We start from the raw sequence: 20,530 nt of genomic DNA on the forward strand, positions 1-20,530 counted from the left end.
TATGAAATTCAAAGGGGAACTACTGAAGCAAGGAAGAAAGCTGAAGGAAACTAAGGTTTTTATTAATGAAAGCCTGACAAAAAAAAATGCAAGCATCGCATGGAAGGCACGCCAAATAAAAAAAGGAGGAAAGATTTTAAAAACGTGGACAAGGAACTGCAGAATTTACATCACACCACTGGGAGAAGAGAACGTAAAACCAATCCTCATCAAAACAATGGAAGACTTGGGAAAATACGAAGGATCCACCTAAACAACAACATTACTGATGGTAATCATGGATATGGACCCAGATCTATATAAACACTGGAAATAAAACTCAGACTGTGATTATTTTACGGAGACTGAATTAAATGTGGAAACCAAGAGTAAAAAAGGTCTGTCATTTATTCATTTCAATTGCTAGGTGGTGGGGTGATTAAGGATTACATTTCAATTTAAATTCAAAGTGTTGATTGTCATATGTGCAGTTAGAAACACGTTTTCCTGTACAATGAAATTACTACCTTGCTTATGAACTAAGATATAATAATGTGTTTATACAAGTTAAATCTAACAGTGGAAAATACAACACTGCCAATAGAACTAACAACAGCTGGATTAACCTTGATGTAGAGACAAAACAAGCTGCAAACTTGAGTGTCCAAAAGAGACATTCCCGAGTGGTGACATTATGGATGAAAAGGGAAAAAAACTTCCAAACACCTTCGAAAGAGGAACTATTTTTGCACTGGAGGAATGCTAACAACGTCTGGCAGGGAACAAGGCCAACACAAACAACGATAAAGAGGAGGAGGAATAAAAAAAAAATAAATAAAAAAAGACAACACTGACTACAGATGAGAATACACAAAAAAGGACTGTTCAGAACAACTCAAGAATGTTTGACCAGAGAGACATTGTGACGGAGCAGCGCAGTCACTAACCGAGCAGCAGCGCACACACACACACACACAAACACGTCACACACATTCTCTTTCTCCCCTCCGTATTTCTCCTCACATCATGCATTTAACTAATCTCCTTCTTCCCCAACTGTTGCTAGAGTCAGCCAGGGGTGCACACTTGACTGTTCTAGGCTTCACCTGCTGCACAAACATTCACACATTCTCACACACACACACGGAAACTACTTACCGGTGACATGACGTCTCTGAGCAGCTGACGGACAAAACGGGGCGGAGTTAACTAAGGGATTATGTAAGGCAGTAGCGCAGGTTGGGAGATCATGTGATCAGGGGTTATTTTGTCTTAATTGTTTTTGAATTTATATGAGGATTAATTTAGGATGTGATTTGAAAAATGCATTTGTTTATTAGAAAATCAGTTATCATTTGAAAAGGATGTGAATATTGTTTTTTTTTGTATCCCTTAATAATTGTTTTTGGTTTAATTTAAACCACACCCATGGGAGGGGCTAACCTGTTAAAAGCAGTGTAGGAAGCTGCATAGAGGGCAGTCTTTCTCTGGAGGTGCATGTGGGAGCAATGTACCTGAACATTTCTGAAAGCCTCTCAGCTGGAAGTAGAGCTGGGACCAGGTTGTGTTTTTTTTTTCTCTTGATGTAAATATTTGTGTTCCACTGTAAATATTGAGCACCGGCACCATTTTTGGAAAAATAAATGAAAGTCGACTTGCCATATGGATGGTCGTGGTTCTTCTTTTTGAACGAAAATCGAACCCCGCCACAGACATGTAAACCCATGTAAATTTGCGATGGTAAAACAAGGGACGGGACCCAGATAAGCAAACTGCTTCTCTCGTTTCCTTTTTCGGCATGAAAAAAAAAAAAAAAAAAAAGTGAATGTAACCATGTCGGAAATAAACTGAATAAATAAATAATAAATAAAAATAAAAATAAATAATTTTATTGCATAATTGTGACCATCGCCAGTCCTCCGTAAGGAAGGGTAAGAAACACTTTATTAAAGGGAGAATATAAAAAGAAAGGGCAGTGTTACACCTAGGTGAGGGGAAGGGAACTGGGAAGAGGGAGTCAGAGTAGGAAAATGCGAGTAGTGGGGAAGAGTTGACTGCTTCAATTTGAGAGTGAAATGTGATGTTATAGTTGTGCATAATGTGCTTATTGTGTTGTGTAATCAGTGTAGCCAGTCTGGTGACTCGATTAACGAAACGTAATGAAATTTGAATCCGTTATGGCAGGTTGTTTTCTTAATTACTCCACCAGGTTTCATCCAGATTGCATATTTCATCGCAATTTTTTGACAAAATGAGAATGCCCATACATGTGGACCTATTGTATCATTATTAATGGTGAAATAAATTTCTTCCAAGCCTTTAAAGTGTAAATATTCATGGTACCATGATCAGGATCAATGATCTAGATAACTGCCAATATCTGGTGCTTGATGGTGGTTTGCGCACTGGTTTTAAGTAATATATCCCTGATTTTACATAAAAAAAGAACATTTGGCTGATCGGCCTATAAAACAGGTAAAGCATATTGAAGAGGGAAGATCAAATAACTTATTAGACAAAAATAAGCATACATTGCCTTAATTTACGATATTAAGGTTAAGAATTCACATTTTTGCTCTGCAATTATCACTATACCTTAATGCTCCTCATCCTCACAGAGCTCATTCTTCATTTTGACAAATATGTGGGGAAAAGAAGAAGATTTCAAACTCTCCATATCAAGTCATTTGGATCGTATCTGCATAAAACGACTCTGAATGAACAATAGATTTTATGTACGCCTTGTAACTGGAAGAATGTTTAACTTTCAAGGGCCACATTTGAGGTCCAACCTGCACTTCCTTCTCAACATACACATTGATTTCTTTATGCTATGTTCATGGTAGCTTAGTCTGTCGGAAACACACCCACACACATGTCAACTTCCTGTTTCCCTTGAAAAGTTTAACATAGTAATTTAAACTAATTATCTTGTACATTCTCAGTTGAAATCTGAGCAACGTTCAATACGTGATATTAGTCCCAAATCAACTCCTCAGTTTTAGCAGCAGCTCAGCACATGCTGTGATATTGTTGTCTCCATCATTTCCTTAAGCTGATGGCACACCTGGCAAAGTAAGGCATTACCCTTCCAGCGGGAATGCCACACCTGGCAGCGGTGAGGGTGATTTTCCACCTTTTAAATGAGTGAGGTGGTTAAGCTAGGACAGGGAGGCGGACTGGCATGACTGAGCAGGTTCCACTAACAAAGGCAGGGAGGACAAACTGGGTGTGTGGAGGGGAAATGAAGAGCTGGGAGAGCCAAGGAAATCACAGGTAGGGTTGGTATACGCAGTATTTTTTAATCACAAAGGAAGCATTGCAAAGGAATCTCAAACATTCCACAGTGACCTTTTTTATCTGCTGTACCTGAGCCTTGCCGCTGGCCACACCCTAGAAGCTCCAAAATCTGGGCTGCCACAATTAAGATGAGTTAAATCCCAGCTAACCGCACAGCACAAACAAACCAATGTGAAGGAGAAAGGGGAGATAAGTCTGAAGAAAAACCAGGAGAAAACATTGTGTAAACTCTGTTTCACTTCAGCAGCCATATTCAAAATGCATCTTTTAATCTGCATGCATGTAAACACAACCAAAAATAAATGTGCTCCAGCATCTGTTCCTGTTTGTCATTTGTCTCCACATTTGATGTCTGTTGCAAACACAAATATTTGCTTCAAAAAAATTTATACAGCTGCGTAACAATTAGTTGTTTAGGATGTTTCAAGATAAAACCAACTTTCCAACAAAACAAATTGTAAACTGATTGGTATTGCACTTCTATTACATAGGCTTCTTTTCCACTGTTTGTGCAGGCTGATTCATGCGCACACACACACACACACACACATACACACCAAAGTGTGATCTCGACCTGACACACAAGCTTCAAAGTAAGATCACTGACACCGGGATGATTTACAGACTGAAATATGAATAGCAGCCTTCACTGAGGCGAGCGATTGAAAGGAAATCCTTGTCAAACATATATACACGCTGAACGCAAAGCGCTCTTTCATTGCTCTCATTCAAACCCAGTCACGAGCACAGTGGTCTCAGCTACAGACGTGTGTTTTCATAAAGACAGGCAAATATACATGCACACATGGAGAAGCTGAAAGAAGCAGCATTGTTTTCCTCCAGCGGCTCACCTCTCTCTCTCAGCTGCACGCCGCGGCCACCACTCCAAACTCCAAAGTGTGAGGAGGAGGTGTGCGTCAGACTCTCCTCACTGCCTCCCTTTTCCCTTCACTCACATCTCAACCTGGAGTCGTCGTGTGGCACTAGTTATGCTCAACTGCAGTGAACTCCAGGCTGGGGGTTAAAGGAGGAGGCATGGGAGGTATACTGGAACGAATGGGTGCTGCCCAGACTGATGGGAGATGCTCCCAGTTTAACTTTCTCTCCACTTTGCTATTCAAAGCAAAAGAAAACTCTTTTTATCAGGGTTTTAAAACTTAACCCTCCTATTACTATTGGGGTCAATTTGACCCCATTCACTGTTTATCATTCAACTTTTTTATTCTTCTTTTGCATCATATTTTATTTTATTATTATGGTGATATTTCTTCAATGGTGTGGACATATAATGCACACATTGATTTTCCTCTGGGGGTCAATTTGACCCCAAGCTGTTTTAGCTGTGTAAAACTTGTCTGTCTGTGTGTGTGAGTGTGACCCATCTGTGACTTTACACTCCTACACCTGCAGGTGCAGTGTTGATACTTTAAAGCAGGGGTTCTCAACTGCTCTCACCTTGGGACCCAAAATTTGCCACGATCATTAAATCCTGACCCCCCTTTTTTTTAATTCAACCAGCCAAATTTAGTTCTTCAAAAATAGCTTTTGACCAGCTGTCCACGACCAACCCAGTACAGGTCCGTGACCCACAAGTTGAGAATCACTGCTGTAGAGTAGGTGTGAGTGAAATTTCTATAGTGAATAACCCTAAACGTGTTACACAAAAAGAGGTAAAAATTAGTACATACATTTGTTTACAAGAGGAAAGAGGGGGTCACCAACATCAATACTGTGAGTCATGAATATTCCCCCCCAATTAAAAATTTTGATGAAAGGCCAATTGGTGGCGGTAGAGAACAGGTCATGATTTCACTATCAAGGGGTTATTTATGTAAAAAAAAGTGCATGACACAAATCTTGGTCAACAACTTTCTGACAATCATTTTCTGCAGGCAAATATCCCTGGGGTCATATTGACCCTGAGGGTAAAACGTGTTAGTGATATCTGAGGATAATATGAGGGTTAAATTGTGTCCTCATAACTTGAGTCTAACAGAATCAGCAAATGTCTCTCTCTTGTAAAAATGTTGCTTTGCAGATTATCGTGATACCTCACTGCCAAGCTCTAGTGTGCAGCTGAGCCGATGAGGAAGACACACCTGCTATTGTTGCACTTTGCGCGTGCCTGAGTGTGTGTGTTTAAGACAGCGCACGCTTCAAAATTCAAGGAACCCTTTGGAGCTTAGAGTCTGAACTGCTTCTATGTGGTCTGGTTTCAGGAACTGTTAAACTCACGTTATAAATCTTAAGTGTACTGAAAGATTTTAATACAGGATTCTCAGAAATAAATGGCTGCCTGACCAGTGACCACTCCGTAAAACATTTTTTTATATCCATATTCTCCAGGTGCACTAACCCACTCATCACATATACGCACGTCGTGCACGTGCTTTTACTAGCCTTGACGCTGCCTTTCCAGAATGTGAGGAATGCTCCATGGGTATCGGGAGGCGAGTGTGTAAGTTAAAGAGGAAAAAGCTAAGGTCAAGAGGAAAAGAGTATATCCAGTTCAGCTCTTTGGTCATCCTGGAACCTGATCAAGAGATAAACCAGAGCAGCGCTGACACCATAACCACAACCTTGACATACAACAGCTTTCATTACATGTCCTAGTCAGTCAGGAGATGAGAGATTTGCTCCGACTAGATTACAGCTCTGAACCACAGACTTATCAACAGTCTTGATATATCATTATGATGATCATCAGAGGGCCTGAAGAAAAATGCTCAATTTCTTTCACGAGCACGCCCTCTTCTAAATACAATGAGAACTGATGGGCTAGACCTTTGCTTTCCTTTGGCTCTACTCACAGGGGGAACATCGTAAATCAAAGCGAGCATATTGTGTGATTCAGTGCGCCAATTATGACAAAAATCTTGTTTACAGCCACGAGGGCTTTGACCCACGCGTCACTGTGTAGTCTGAGAATCTGGCAGATTACGCTTTTTTAGATGTCAACCTTGACTCCCCAAATTCCCATTGGTTTCGTCTCGTACTGTATCTTCTCGGTTGAAAGATTCCCTGCTTAGAAATTGTCCTAGTAATGTTTACATCAGTTGTGATTTATGTATTACCAATAAACAAAAAAAATGCACACATTTACTAATTCATTGAACACATTTGTTTCTTTGAGTTGAACTAATGGGGAGTAGCTACAGTGTTTCAGAAGTAAAATATTTGGCTCGTTTCTGTGATGAAATGGGTGTGAATGGTTATCTGTTCAAGCCAGAGAGGAACAATGCTGGTGAGGACAGTAGCTGGGTTTCCATTGCCCTTGGACATGCGCAAAATCTAAATAAACTGGTAATGAAAACACCTCAATTAAAAAAAAAAAACAACACTCAAATATTGCTAAAAAGTTTTTACACTTTCATGAGGAGGTTTTCCAGACTTTTCAATATTGAAATGTATTCCAAAAACATAATGGAAACACTTTTTTGGAATTACACGTCACAGAAGGTGACGTGCCTGGTCATTAGACGTGAGGTACCTGGTCACATGACCACTTCTCTCTGAGAAAAAATGGTGCCATGGAGAGGAGACATTTCTTGGCATTATACTTAAACATTATTACTGCCACATTAGATAGCAAACAACAAAGAAATGTGGAGTGTTAAAAGGAGGTTTAGAGCATCCATCGTCCTGCAGAGAAGACTCACGGGATGAGATTTTATGGGAGTTATGGGGCTGCCCAGAACAACCTTCAATAAAAACAAATATTGCTTTTATTTAGCAAAAATTGATAATGAAAATGTCACATTCTAGTGATTCTAAGGAGCATCATGCCACCACAGACGTGCATGACGGCAAATCCTAAGCGGCACCATCAAGGGAATTGCATTGACATGGAATGTTTATGTTGTAAAAGCATGGACTCATTGAAAGGTTCTATCATATCAACAACAGATCTACGGTATATAAATATGTTCTCAACAAATTTTCTCTGGACATGTCGATCAATGACTGCATGATCCAATAATGGTATGTCCAAGCATAAATAGGAATACTTATTAATATTTTGAGTCCAAATACCATCACATGACGGTGACCTGATAAACAGGTATTCTCGTTTTCAGACTAAAGTAAGTGTAACTGTCGGTCATTCAAAAAGTTCACGAGACAAACTGATGTCCACTCAAAGGTTTAATCTTCACAGAAGTATTGAGGGGTGGAGCACCGTGAAAACTCAAATAACAAAGACGATTCACAGTTCGACACAAATTACCATATAAAATGTCACACAAACGATTTAAACCACTCATAAGCATTAAATAAACAATATTCACCATGTTCGCCTGATGACCAACAGAAAAAAGGGAGCAAAAATAGGACAGCGAGTGTATATTTTCCGTGCTGAAACCCGCGTAAACTCCTTAAAGTCCTTTCCGGTAAACTTTAACAATTACGTCACTCTCAATAAACTTTTTTTTTCTTAACAAGATGGCGCCGGTGTGTCTGGTGTGCCGCTTGGCTCTGCTCAGTTTTATTTGTTTTATGCTGATTTTAACATCTGTTACAAGGACCATCGACTCACTGCTGGTGTATAATTGTCAAGAATTGCTAAAAATAAAAGAAACGGTGCAATCGTGTACCATTCGTGATGCTAACAACAAGTCAGGTTCATTCTACCTGGCCGACCTGCCTGCGCACCTCCTCAGGGTGAATGCGCCGCTGCCCAGGAAGCGTAAACGCCGAGGAGTCCGATCCGGTCGGCTCGTGAAGCTGAAAGCCTGGTTGGCTCTTTCTCCCACCGCGGTGTGGTCCTCGGAACTTCCACGGGATTACAGAGACTGTTTTTTCCGCTATGTCTCGCGACGCACACTCGCTCCAGTTGGCGCTTGGTTGGTGCCCATTATCGGACAACGGGAGGATCTCTGCACGCTGCGCCCTCGCCGCTCTTCTTTCTGGGTTTCTGACGGTGTGTCCCCGGCTAACCTCAGGCCGCTGAGCTGGGTAGCTCAGGCGGCTACTACAGCTTCTACGAGGTGCGCACTCGTGAACGCGAGGTCTGTGGCGAATAAAACTTTCATCCTGCAGGACTTCTTTACATCGTGCGATTTGGATGTACTGTTTTTAACAGAGACTTGGATCAACAGCGGTGAGTCTACTGCTTTCTCAGAGTTATTACCTCCAGACTGTACTTTTATCAACGTACCGAGAACCACTGGTCGTGGCGGAGGTATAGCTACTGTTTTAAAGAACTGCTTTTATCACAAAGTGGTATCTGAGAGGTCTTTTTCTTCTTTTGAACTGAGCTATTTTGAGCTGCGACAGGCTGACCCAGTACTGTGCGCTGTCATTTACAGACCACCGAAGCACAACAAGGATTTTATTAGAGACTTTTATGAATTTGTTGCTTGTGTGCTCACGCGTTATGACAGGGTTTTAATTGTCGGAGATTTTAATGTGCATGTATGTTGTCCTTCTAAACCCATGGCCAGAGAGTTTTTGGACTTGGTGGAAGCTTTTAATCTGACGCAACATGTCACTGGCCCCACACAAGTGCACGGGCACACGCTAGACATTGTGTTGTCCTGTGGTTTTCCTGTGAACAATGTCGTTGTTGGAGATGCCGTGTTTTCTGACCACAGCCCTGTCATGTTTGATCTTATTTTGGACTTGGAGGTGAAGTTGTCCTGCGTGCGTCATGGACGTGTTATTAAGCCCGACACGGCCGCTGCTTTTTCTCCTCTTTTTACTGCATCGTTTCTGGATCATCTAAACTCCGCTGCATCTATGGACACCGAGCAATTGATGAACTCTTTCACTTCCACCTGCTCTGAAGTCTTGGACAGTGTTGCTCCCCTCAGAGCCATATGTCCTAAGCCAAAGCAGGAACCGTGGCTCAATGACACTACGCGCACAGCTCGGCGTGAGTGTCGGAGGGCAGAGCGGAGGTGGAAGAAGGACCATTTGGAGGTCTCGCACCAGATTCTTAGAGAGTGCTGGAGAAACTATCAAAGTGCTGTTAAAACTGAAAAAACTCAATATTTCTCTAACTTGATCTCGAATAATGTCAGTAAGCCTCGAGTTCTTTTTAAAACGATTGGTTCTGTTTTTAATCCGAGTCCGTCCACTTCATTGGAGATGACAAGTGGAACTTGTGAAAAATTCCTCTCCTTTTTTAATGAGAAGGTTGCTGCTATTAGGGCCAACATATCTCCCTTTTCAGTGTGGAGTTGTGTATCCACTCAATGCCTAGCTGTTTTCAGTCAGTTTGAGTCTGTGTCATTGTCTGTGCTCACAGGGATAGTTAAAAAACTTAAACCCTCCTCCTGTCCCACAGACCCGGTCCCTCCTCGCTTTTTTAAAGAGGTTTGGGACACCATTGGCTCTTCTGTTAGGGAGATCATCAACAGCAGCTTGGCTACTGGCATAGTGCCAGCTTTTTGTAAGAAAGCTGTAGTTGAGCCTTTGATTAAAAAACCTGGCCTTGACCCTGCAAATTTGGCAAATTATCGCCCAATTTCCAAACTACCATTGGTATCGAAAATTTTAGAGAAATGCGTTTTTGCACAGTTGCAACCTTTTTTAGATGAAAATGGCACTTTAGACCCATATCAGTCAGGCTACAAGGCTTTGCACAGTACTGAATCTGCACTTTTAAAGGTTTTTAATGACCTGTTTTTAATGACTGATTCTGGAGGTTCTGCCATTTTAGTGCTTTTAGACTTGACGGCTGCTTTTGACACAGTCGACCACACAATTCTTTTAGATCGCCTAAGAGATCGCGTGGGTGTCAGGGGGACCGCGTTGGAGTGGTTTAGGTCCTACCTGTCGGAGAGGTCATTCTCCGTCAGGCTGGGGGACTCCACTTCATCTTCTGCCCCACTTCACTGTGGAGTCCCCCAGGGATCTATCCTGGGTCCCATACTTTTTGCTATATATCTCCTCCCACTTGGAGAGATTTTTAAGAAACATGGCATGTCTTACCACTTCTACGCAGATGACTGTCAAATTTACTTGCCCATTGCAAAGAATGACCACAGCCCCCTGACACCCCTGCTCCACTGTCTGGGTGACGTCAAGGCTTGGTTAGCCCAGAATTTTTTAAAACTGAATGAGGGAAAAACAGAAATAATGGCATTTGGATGTACCCTCACAGACTTGGGATCACTCCAAAAGTATTTGCATCCCAAAGTCACCAGCCTTGGCGTCACCATAGACAGTGATTTTAAATTTGATAAACAGATCAATGGCGTCTTAAAATCGGGTTTTTATCATCTTCGTCTTTTATCCAAAGTTAAGCCTTTTTTATCATTTAATCTTTTTGAACAAGTCGTGCACGCTTTTATTTCAAGCCGTCTGGACTACTGCAACGCACTTTACTCGGGCATCAGCCAAAAGGCACTTTACCGCTTGCAGTTAGTCCAGAACGCAGCGGCACGACTTTTAACAGGGACCAAAAAGCGTGAACACATCACCCCAATCCTTGCTTCTTTGCATTGGCTCCCTGTTAAATTTAGAATTGATTTTAAAATTTTATTGTTTGTTTTTAAAGCTTGGAATGGACTGGCCCCTCAGTATATCACAGACCTCATCCAAATTTACCGACCCCAGCGCGCTTTGAGGTCTGAGGGCCAGCTCCAGCTCGTGGTTCCGAAGGCGAACCGTAAAACTAAAGGGGACAGAGCGTTTTCCGTTGTCGGCCCTAAGCTGTGGAACGCTCTGCCCCTCCACATCCGTACGGCCCCCACTGTGGAGTGTTTTAAATCTCGTCTCAAAACTCACTTTTATTCTCTGGCTTTTAGCACCGCGTAAGTTGTGTGGTCCTCTGTGTCTTTTATTTTATGTTATTGAGTTTTATTCTTATTTATAGTTTTTAATGTGTTTTTATTTATATTTATTCTTTTAAACTGTTTTATTTTTATTTATTGTTTTATACTCATTTAGTGGGAGAGCTCATTTGTAATGTTTTGGTTTTATTGTTGTGGTCGCATGTTCAGCACTTTGGAAACGTTTTGTTGTTTAAATGTGCTATATAAATAAAGTGGATTGGATTGGATTGGATTTAATAACAGGACAAATATCACAAATAAAATAATACATTGACATTAAATGACTACCAAAGCAAACATTCTATAATAGTGTGCAAAATTAAATATAATGACAACTGTAATAAAATTGACTTCTCATGATGTCATGGCAACTTAAACAGACAGTAAGTCCAGAAAGAACTTCCACTTGGGGAAGATGCTTGAATGAGTTCATCTTAAGCTTTCTGTTCTAATTTGTTCGAGTGTCTGTTTATCAAACCCAATCAAGCATTGGAATTTCCAGAATCTGCAAGGGAAAAGAAAGACATTTCTGATTTGGAAAATCAGACAAATGGTAATTGTAATGTTTTTTTTTTCTTTTCTTAAACATAATTGAGTTTTGGAAGTAGTCAAAGGAACTACAATCATTTAGTCGTTTCAAGGAGGATTTGCTGCAGGGTGGCAAAAAAGTTAAAACCACATGTCTCATTGAATCTTGAAATGCATTTAAGGCAATGTAAAGAAAAGAAGACATTTTAAAAGGAATCTTAGCAGTTTAAAAAAAAAAAAAAACATATATATACTTTGTGTCAGAAAAGATACTCCACGATAGCCACTGAAAGGGTTTCTTTGACACACCTGCTCCATCATTCTTCACAGAGAGGAATGGTTGAGATTCTTCAGGAATAATCTCATCCATAGGACAGGTGCTTATATGGACACATGGTCAGCAGGTTATGTAATGACCCTATCAGGCCTGATCCTCATAAGAAATGCTACAGTCGACATATTTTTCTCGTCTTTTCATTCTTATTGCTGCTGTAACAACCCAAATCTCCTCACTGTGGGAGAACTAAAGGTCTATATTATATTGTTTCTTTAAACCAGATATGTGAGACAGAAGAAGAGGAAAGCAGAAAATGGATTTCTTTAAAAAAACAGAGAAAAGAAAAAGTTGCCCTGCAGCTATGTGTTACTTGGATGATTTAAGCAGATAATGATTGGAATCCAGGCCCAGTGGTAATACATTCTTCACAAGATGACAAATGTAAAAGGTAAAGACAAGGTGAAGTACAGTTTGTAAAGTGGTGTATGAAAAAACAAAAGGAAATATGAGTAACAAAAATGAATGATATTAGATGGAACCAGCAAAATCATCAGTTTTTCCCACATGAACGTATTTACATAAACACCTGCTCGTGCTTCCAATCGCCGTAGGAGACAGCTAAACGAGTTCATACAGGCATGGAGTCGACATTGGATCGAATAGCGCCAAAAACCACAGCCCTGCGAGGAATGGTATACATCACAAAAAAAATGAAATGTTTGTCATGACAGGCAGGGTTTAACTATGACTTCATATGACTGATATTATTATAAGTGACATTAGCGTTGATTCTGCAGGCTGTTTGAGACAGGAACAACAACAAAGCCAACTGTGATTATTAGAGTCAAGGGAATCAATCCTGGTTCATCAGTGGCTTTTTCATTGAATTGTCACAGGATGTTTTAGTTCAGGGTAGTTACTGTATGTTATCTCACTGGAACTATATGTGCCCTTTGGCCAAAATAATGTGTTTCTGTTTTTAATTCTAGTACTACTACTACTACTCCTGACACATAACCACTGACGCAAGTGACGGCAGCAGGATAAGTGCCTGGACCTCAATGTCGGTTATTTCCAAATTGAATTTATAAATAATTTAAACTCCTTCAACAGTGGTTCTCAAACTTTTCACAGTCTTGTACCCCATCAGACATTTAACCTGAAGCCATGTACCCACATACTCCTGCACACTTAAAAAACCTAATAATGTAACAATGTAGCCCAACAGTGGCATTTGTCCCTGAATTTTACCAATCCTGTTGAGGAATAATATACTGTATGATAGAATAGTATTTTGTAAGCACACAAGAAAACATCTCATTCAGAATTATCACTTATTTGCTTTGTTTAATTAATTAACCTACTGGCATTTTCAGTGAGAAACCAACCTGTTTTTGGAAAAAGAAATCTACCAAACATTAATTGATTGATATTATAGCAGTAATACAACATATTCATCACCCTGAAACTATGAAATACAACTTTAATGAGAAAGCTGAGGTTAAGAGGATGCACAGAACTCTGGGAGGTTTGGCTGAATTTTATATTTGTGGTTTTTTGATGAGTTTGTTTCTCTGTCTGAGGCATGAAGGGGCTCTGCATTTGTTATCTGTGGCAATGCATGAAGGCTCCTGACTGCTAGCCAATTTATATTCTGGTTTCCAATGTTTTTAATTTTTATTCATGTAACTTTTGCGCAATTGCATCATGCATCCCTTTTCAATCCCCAGCAGGAAGTGATACAACATTTTGTGATGCAGAGCACAAATAAAAAACTAGGAAATTGTGTTGCCACTCACAAAAAAATAATGTAAATCCATTTTGTGTCAGGGTCACAAACTTGACTGGGCTGAGAGGAGACGTGTGAGTATTTGTTCTGATTGTAGAAGTCGATCCACAATGTGAGATTTTTTTGCATGAAATCATAATATGAGCTGTAGTTTAAAACAACAAACCCCATTTTGGCTTTTAATTGATTGGCAACTGTGTGAAAGGATAGTCTTTGTCATCTCAAGAGCAAACCTCTTATTCTTATTTGGACAGTTTCCTTTTTTATTATTAGTTTTTTTGAAGAGAGAAGATATTGTAGATTAAGAAATATAGTTGCATCATACAGTGTATAAAGGAAACGTTTTGTATTATTTCTGCAATCGCATTAAGCTTGGTTTATATGTGAGAATGTTTATGTGCATTATTGTGAGCAAAATGCAAATGTAAAGAAAACCTTATTTTTTATATATATATATATTGTGTAACATAAACAATAAATCAATATGGCTTTAATCTAAATGGTACATTTATGGTGTGTGTGTGTGTGTGTGTGTGTGTGTGTGTGTGTGTGTGTGTGTGTGTGTGTGTGTGTGTGTGTGTGTGTGTGTGTGTGTGTGTGTGTGTGTGTGTGTGTGTGTGTTAATGTTCGAGCAGCAGACTGTAGCTTGCACCATTTAAACACAACTTGCTTCCATTTTCAAAGATCAGCACCACAGAAAAAGCCGAGCACAACCTGCTATATAATAATAAAATGACACCAGAGCAACTTCAGTTTGGCTAGAATTGTTTTTGGTTACATAAATTCCCTAAAAGACATTTATATAACTGACCAAAGCTAGACTTTGTTTTCTGAACCAACTCAAAAGAAAAAAAAAGGTTAAATCATGTTAAAATCGACTTTCTCTGCCTCTCGTCCTGTCAATTTCACCCTGGCTTGTCTTTGGATGCCTCGCTGTCTCCTTATCCGCCCCCCTGCTGTGTTGCAGGGGTGTGTCGGGTAGAACAGCGATGAGACAGGATAGGACGAGGAGGACACGCAACCTAAATATGGCATCAGCTGCCAAGGCCACAGGGAGACAGAGAAGGGGACCACAGACCTCGGTACCGTACAATTATCCAAAACAAGAGAGTCAAGCCAACCTCCTCCAACTGACTCCCGACAAAATCAGAGCAGAGTGAAGCCAACGCGAGACTTTACTGCTTTTTACCCCCAGGATCATAAACACACACTCACACACATACTGTAAGTTATCAGTCTATGAAACAGTAATTCTTGAGTATATAATGAAATCTACATCATCAACATGTAAAACTGATAGAGTATTAACATACATTATCCTGTAAAATTGTGGGAGCTGCTTGGATATTTATTGTGCTTTGATAAGTACTGCACTGCGGCCATCTAAAGTGTATAAGGATTTATTTAAATCTGAAGATATGTATTATTGGTTAGAGACCAACACATGAAGATAAAAATCAGACATAAAAGTTTGGATCGTATGCGGTTGAACTCGGTTATGGGAACTCTCAACTGGGACATGCCAAGTTCCGAGTTGCCTTGAACGCAGCATTACGTGTTTCTCAGTCAGCTCGCTTCCTGATTGGCTACATTCCATTCTCTGGCACTAATCACAGGCTCATGAGTCGAGAGTTGTCAGCTTTCCTCACACGCTTTGATTGGAAATATTGAGAAAGTTGTACTTTTACGATTGTTGGCCCTGACCCGTTTCAAATTGGATCATCTTATAAAACATTAGATTATCTGGAGTTTGTCATCCTTGGTTTGGAAGGTGGAAAATCAGGACGAAAACAGGCCAGATTATCTTTACATGTGTACTGTACCCTGCTACTTTCAATGACAATAATGAGCAACAGCGCCTTTGTTAGACAAAGCGACTAAGAGATTGATGGAATATTTTAGGCAGATTAGAAATCCTACTTAGGAGTTTATTACCGCTGCCAAGAAGGTAATTTTTCCCCCATTGTTTATTTATGTATTTGTTTATCTGTCTGTTAGCAGACTTTGACTAAATTCTAACCAAAAATAGACCTTACAGCATGGAAGATTCCATTACATTTTGGAGAAGATTCGGATCATTATACTGATTAAGTTTTAAAAATAGAAAAAATCCCTATGACACTTTTGATTGATTTCTTTATTTGACTCAATTATGTTGTGTTGGCTCGTAATTTACCCCACTGAGTTTCATCCAGATTGGATCTGGATTACACATTTTATCGCATTTTATCTTACAAAAATAAATGGTGGTGTCTATACATTTGGACCTACTGTATAATTATTAATGAGCATATAATTTTCCTCCAGGCCTTTAAAGTGTGAATGATCAGGATCACTGATCCAAATAACCACTAATATCTGGAAAAGAGGAAATTTGGTGCTTGGTGGAGGATTTTGCTCTCTGAGTGCTCTTGTTGTTTTACTTTAGAGAGCCACAGCAAACTTTATACAGTATGAAGACTTTTTTCCAGGCCATCAAGCAATACAGAGAGTAATTTGGAGTGCTGTCATTTTATTTTTAAAGAGATGAAAGGACTCTTCAGCTTATCAAATCAACTCAAGAAAAACCGCAGGTACTGCAAGTGCCGTAATTCTCTTTTCTAATAATCGTGAGGCTCACGGTGGGAATCTGCTGCATGTTCTGAGTTTTCCCACAGAAGGATTCAAGGCTGCCATGTTTCTTTTTGCAGATTCCTAGTGGGGCATTTTCCATCAGCTAGAAAGATGTACCCAAGAAGAACAAGTCAGAGGACTCTCTGCCCCTCAAGGTGGCCTAGAGGAGGAGATAGATCAACGGCCCCGAGGCATTCACTGGTGTGTGAGTCTACTGGACCCATGAACATGTTACAGATGAGCACAGGTGCCAGAGAACCATCTGTTCCTAAATAATAATACTCAGCTGAAGGCTTAATGACAAAAACTGAGCATATGCAAATGATAAGTGTCTGGGAAAACACATCTCTTAGTTTAATTACAGAGAATCAAGATGATGAAGAAACTATGAGGTTGCAATTGATTATTAACTATAAATAAGCGACCGTGGCTCAGGTGGTAGAGGGGTCGTCTTCTGATGGTGGGATTTAGGGTTAAATCCCAGGGCTGTAATATCTATTTGTCAAAGTGTCCTTGGGCACTGAACCCTAACTTAAGACAGTTGATTTCAGACTGGCTACATGAACGCTCCCATAAAACGTGTGGAGATTGCAGGCAGAGAATTGATGACTGTTAATGTGAGAGATTATACAAAATTAATTCATTGATCAGTTTCACTTTATTACAGCACAGATGTGTTTCTATTAATGTATCCGCCTCATTTTGGTTGCAGTCTGTGGCTCTGATACTGAGTTCATACAGCTCAGCCTACATCATAAGGTGGGCCATATTTGTATTTTATACAGTCGGTATTAATTTATCAGTCAGGAACCACCCAACACACGCATGATTCATCAGCTAACTAATGGAGGTCAGTCCATCAGATAAAAATCTATATCTTTCCTAGAGGATGTCATCGGGTAAATGGAAGGATTGTATCTATCATTCTCTCTCTCTGTCAGCCATCACATCAGATCAGATGCAGAAACGTGTTCAAAGAATGACCCGCCCATTCTTGGCGAGGTCATTTTCCAAGAGAACTGATTGGTCAGGATGCGGTGCTTGTATACTCACTTAGATCTTATCCACATCTGAACCTGGTCACAGCCAGGTTAGTCATTCAGCATGAGTTATCAAAAATTATTTTCCCTGGTAAGAAGTTAACCAGCGTCGTAGTACAGCAAAAATGGAATAAATCCCGAAAATGTAGCTTCTTACAGGCCCTGAATATCATAAACTAATCTTGATAAAAAAATAAAAAAAATAAACTTTTCAGTCATTTTTATTATTGAAACGAGTGAATGAACTCAGCTCCAGCTCATCAGATGTGCTAGACTGTAGTAACACATATTGTCTGTATTACATTAGGAAAGTAATTGATTTTTGTTTTGCAGAAAATGACATGAATTAAGGTCACTGTGGGTTCAAAAACAAGTATTGCTATAAGTATTGTGCTTTGTCTTGCTAAGACTCTTGCTTATATATTCATTTTGATGTTTTTTGTTACCAAAGCAGAGATGATCCAATGGCTATGTGGGTCAAATAATGACCTCTCACTACACTGTAAGGGAAAAGGAAAAAGGCTACATAGTCTTAATTTGACAGTTCATTAGTTCAGGTCTTTTCTACTTCTTGCTTCAATGCAAAGCTATAAGAATGTTTTCCTCGAGCTGCTACAACATTTTCAATGAGTGCTGGTTCAAGTTTTTGTGAAACAGGGATACCTCAACAAGCCCAAACTTGAGATTGACAGCATCATTAATAATCTGTCATCTACGAGATAAATAACAGCCAACGATTTGGAGGCCATTGTAACTGATAGTATAGGTGGTGACATCATGCAAAGAGACTCTACAGAACCTTTTCATTGAAAAACATGATTCCGTTTAAAAGGTTATGGATGAAGAAAAACTCTTAAGGGTTATTTATTTACCATGAAATTGCATCTTTGTTCGGAATGTTAAGTCTAAGCAATGACCTAAAAAAAAAAACTAGTCCATCCATTTTTTTAACCGCTTGTTCCTTTTTCAGGTAGTAGTGTCTATCCCAGCTGTCATTGGGCACTAGTTGGGAGTTACACCCTGGACATGGTAGTCCATTGCGGTAAACAAAAAACACAGAAATAAAATCCTATTAGTACCTTACAAAAAAACCCCTCATAGACAAGGATTGATCCAGCAACCACTAGATTTTAAAACAATTCACTTAGCACTTGGGCCTGGGGTGTCCTATTAGAAAAGTATACAAAACGACAACAAAAATATTAAATATTAAAAAATCATTAAAAATTAGATAACATACAAACAACGACTCCAAGAAAAACATACAAATTTATAAAAAAAAAGCACACATGGACAACAAAAACACATAATCGACAAATAACATATCAAAGCGACAACAAAGATACACAAAAAAACATAAACACTACATAAAATGTCCACAATGACTCCAAAAACACATACAAAATTGACAACAAAAATGTACAAAATGCTTTCAAAAAACATACATTATGGAGAAATACACAAAACAACTACCAAAGTAAACAAAAATACCAGAATAATATACAAAATGACAACGGAAATTCACAAAAAATAACAGAAAAATACATGGAACTAAAAAAAAAAACTGAAAATTTTATATAACATAAAATATAAGTAATGACTCCAAAACCACAGAAATAGAAGAAAAAAGTTGCCAGTGTCTGGGCTAGATATAATAGTAGGACACGCATTGTGGCCCAAGCAACGACTACACAACATAAAGTTGACATAATTCTGCTCCCATCGTTACAACCTTCTACTACTTTTCCAAAGCCATCACTAAACACGAGCTCGGAATTGCTGAGTGGCTTTTATTGCACTGTTAAAGCATCACTACTGTGATGATGTTACATCCAAGTTACCCATCTAAGAATCTTAACGTACAAAGTTCAAGTAACACCTTTTTCTTTCTCTGGGATTTAGTTCAAATATACATATATATATGTCATACAGTAATATATGACATTTAATAGATTCTGTACTTCAGAGCTACATTTAGCTCAAGCCACTGTGACTGTCAGAGTGATTTACTGTGTTTTACTCACTGTGGTCATCCTGCAGTTCATAAAGTTAGAAGCTGCACAAAGACTGCAATTTTACAGATGTATAATTTACCTGTTTTAGTTTACAGCGTAAAGTTTCAGCCCTGTGTAAAACTATGTCGGAGCAGAGCTGAAGCTCTGAGCGATGAAGTGAAAGTGAGTGAGATTGTCAGCACGGACACAGGTGTTTTCTCTGAGATACTCACTCCTTTCCCAGCCTGCAGCAGAGTTTTAATGACACTAAAAACATTGTAAATAGATGCATTCATTTTACTACCAGTGACGTGCAAGGTCAGGGTATGCAATATAGGCAGTGCCTACCCAAGGGTGAATTGATATTTTGATTATTTGTTTTAATTATAATATAATTATAAATTATTTATTTTTCAATTTCCGATAGCCTACAGTACCTATAAGTTTGAAAGTGCCAGCATTTTGTGCTTTTCATAGTCCCAATGACTAAACATCGCTATTTCCTGGTACGGCAGAGATGCTGCACAGTCTCACTCCGCTGTAAGGCAGGAGGAGGCCACACCCTCTCCCAAAAGTACATTGCTGCCCTGCCTCTGTTCCCATAACGTGTTTTTATGTGTTTGCAAATGCGCAGTCAGTTCCCCAAGATGACAACCATTTATGTAAAGAGGCAGCTCTCTACGCTGCCTTTGGATGTAACCGTCCTATGCTAAATGCGATACGTACGTTCAGTGTGCATTATTAAATTGATACAGCGTGGCTGCTGCTACGTTCTCCAGCTAGTGGGTGGGATAACGCTACAGGTAGGATGACAGCGCTAGAGACGATAGAGAAACGTTCTTTTGAGGAAAAACAACAGCTTTTAAAAGACGGGAGACCAACACCTGAGCTACCAGACCTTCAGCAAAGGTAAGGTCAGAAAATGTTTCATATTTTCCACAGTGAATGGTACAAAAGGAAGGATTGGCTTTGTGGATGCACCCCACTGAGGCTGTTCTGAGCTGTTGTTGTCATTTTTGCCGGGTTTCTGTGTTTCCAACACAAACAACGGATGCGCTGTCGTGTCATGAGATATATCTTGTTGGGAGAGTATGGAGGCTATATTAAATAATTGTTTGTTTCTTTAATGGTGTTTCACAATGTTGATTTTGTTTGATTAACACTTGACAGCAGAAACATGTGGAATTGTCATTGGTGTCGACATTGGTGGTCTCGATTTGCAAAGTGCCTAC

The 20,530-nt window shown here is 39.6% G+C and overlaps 1 protein-coding gene across 4 annotated transcripts in view; it reads right to left on the reverse strand.

Moving 5' to 3' along the window:
* Window positions 1-20,530, reverse strand: part of znf469 (zinc finger protein 469) — a 335,089-nt gene that overhangs the window by 91,934 nt on the left and 222,625 nt on the right. Inside the window, exon 1 of one of the 4 annotated variants that reach the window (XM_028451159.1) lies at window positions 4,131-4,264. The exons of the other annotated variants lie outside the window; for them this stretch is intronic. The gene's annotated coding sequence lies outside the window, so the exon portion shown is untranslated. Of the gene's footprint in view, window positions 1-4,130; window positions 4,265-20,530 lie in introns of those variants that run through there. 4 annotated transcript variants of the gene reach the window in all.

The sequence above is a fragment of the Gouania willdenowi genome, chromosome 6, assembly GCF_900634775.1.
Source record: "Gouania willdenowi chromosome 6, fGouWil2.1, whole genome shotgun sequence".
NCBI classification, from domain to species: Eukaryota; Metazoa; Chordata; class Actinopteri; order Blenniiformes; family Gobiesocidae; genus Gouania; species Gouania willdenowi.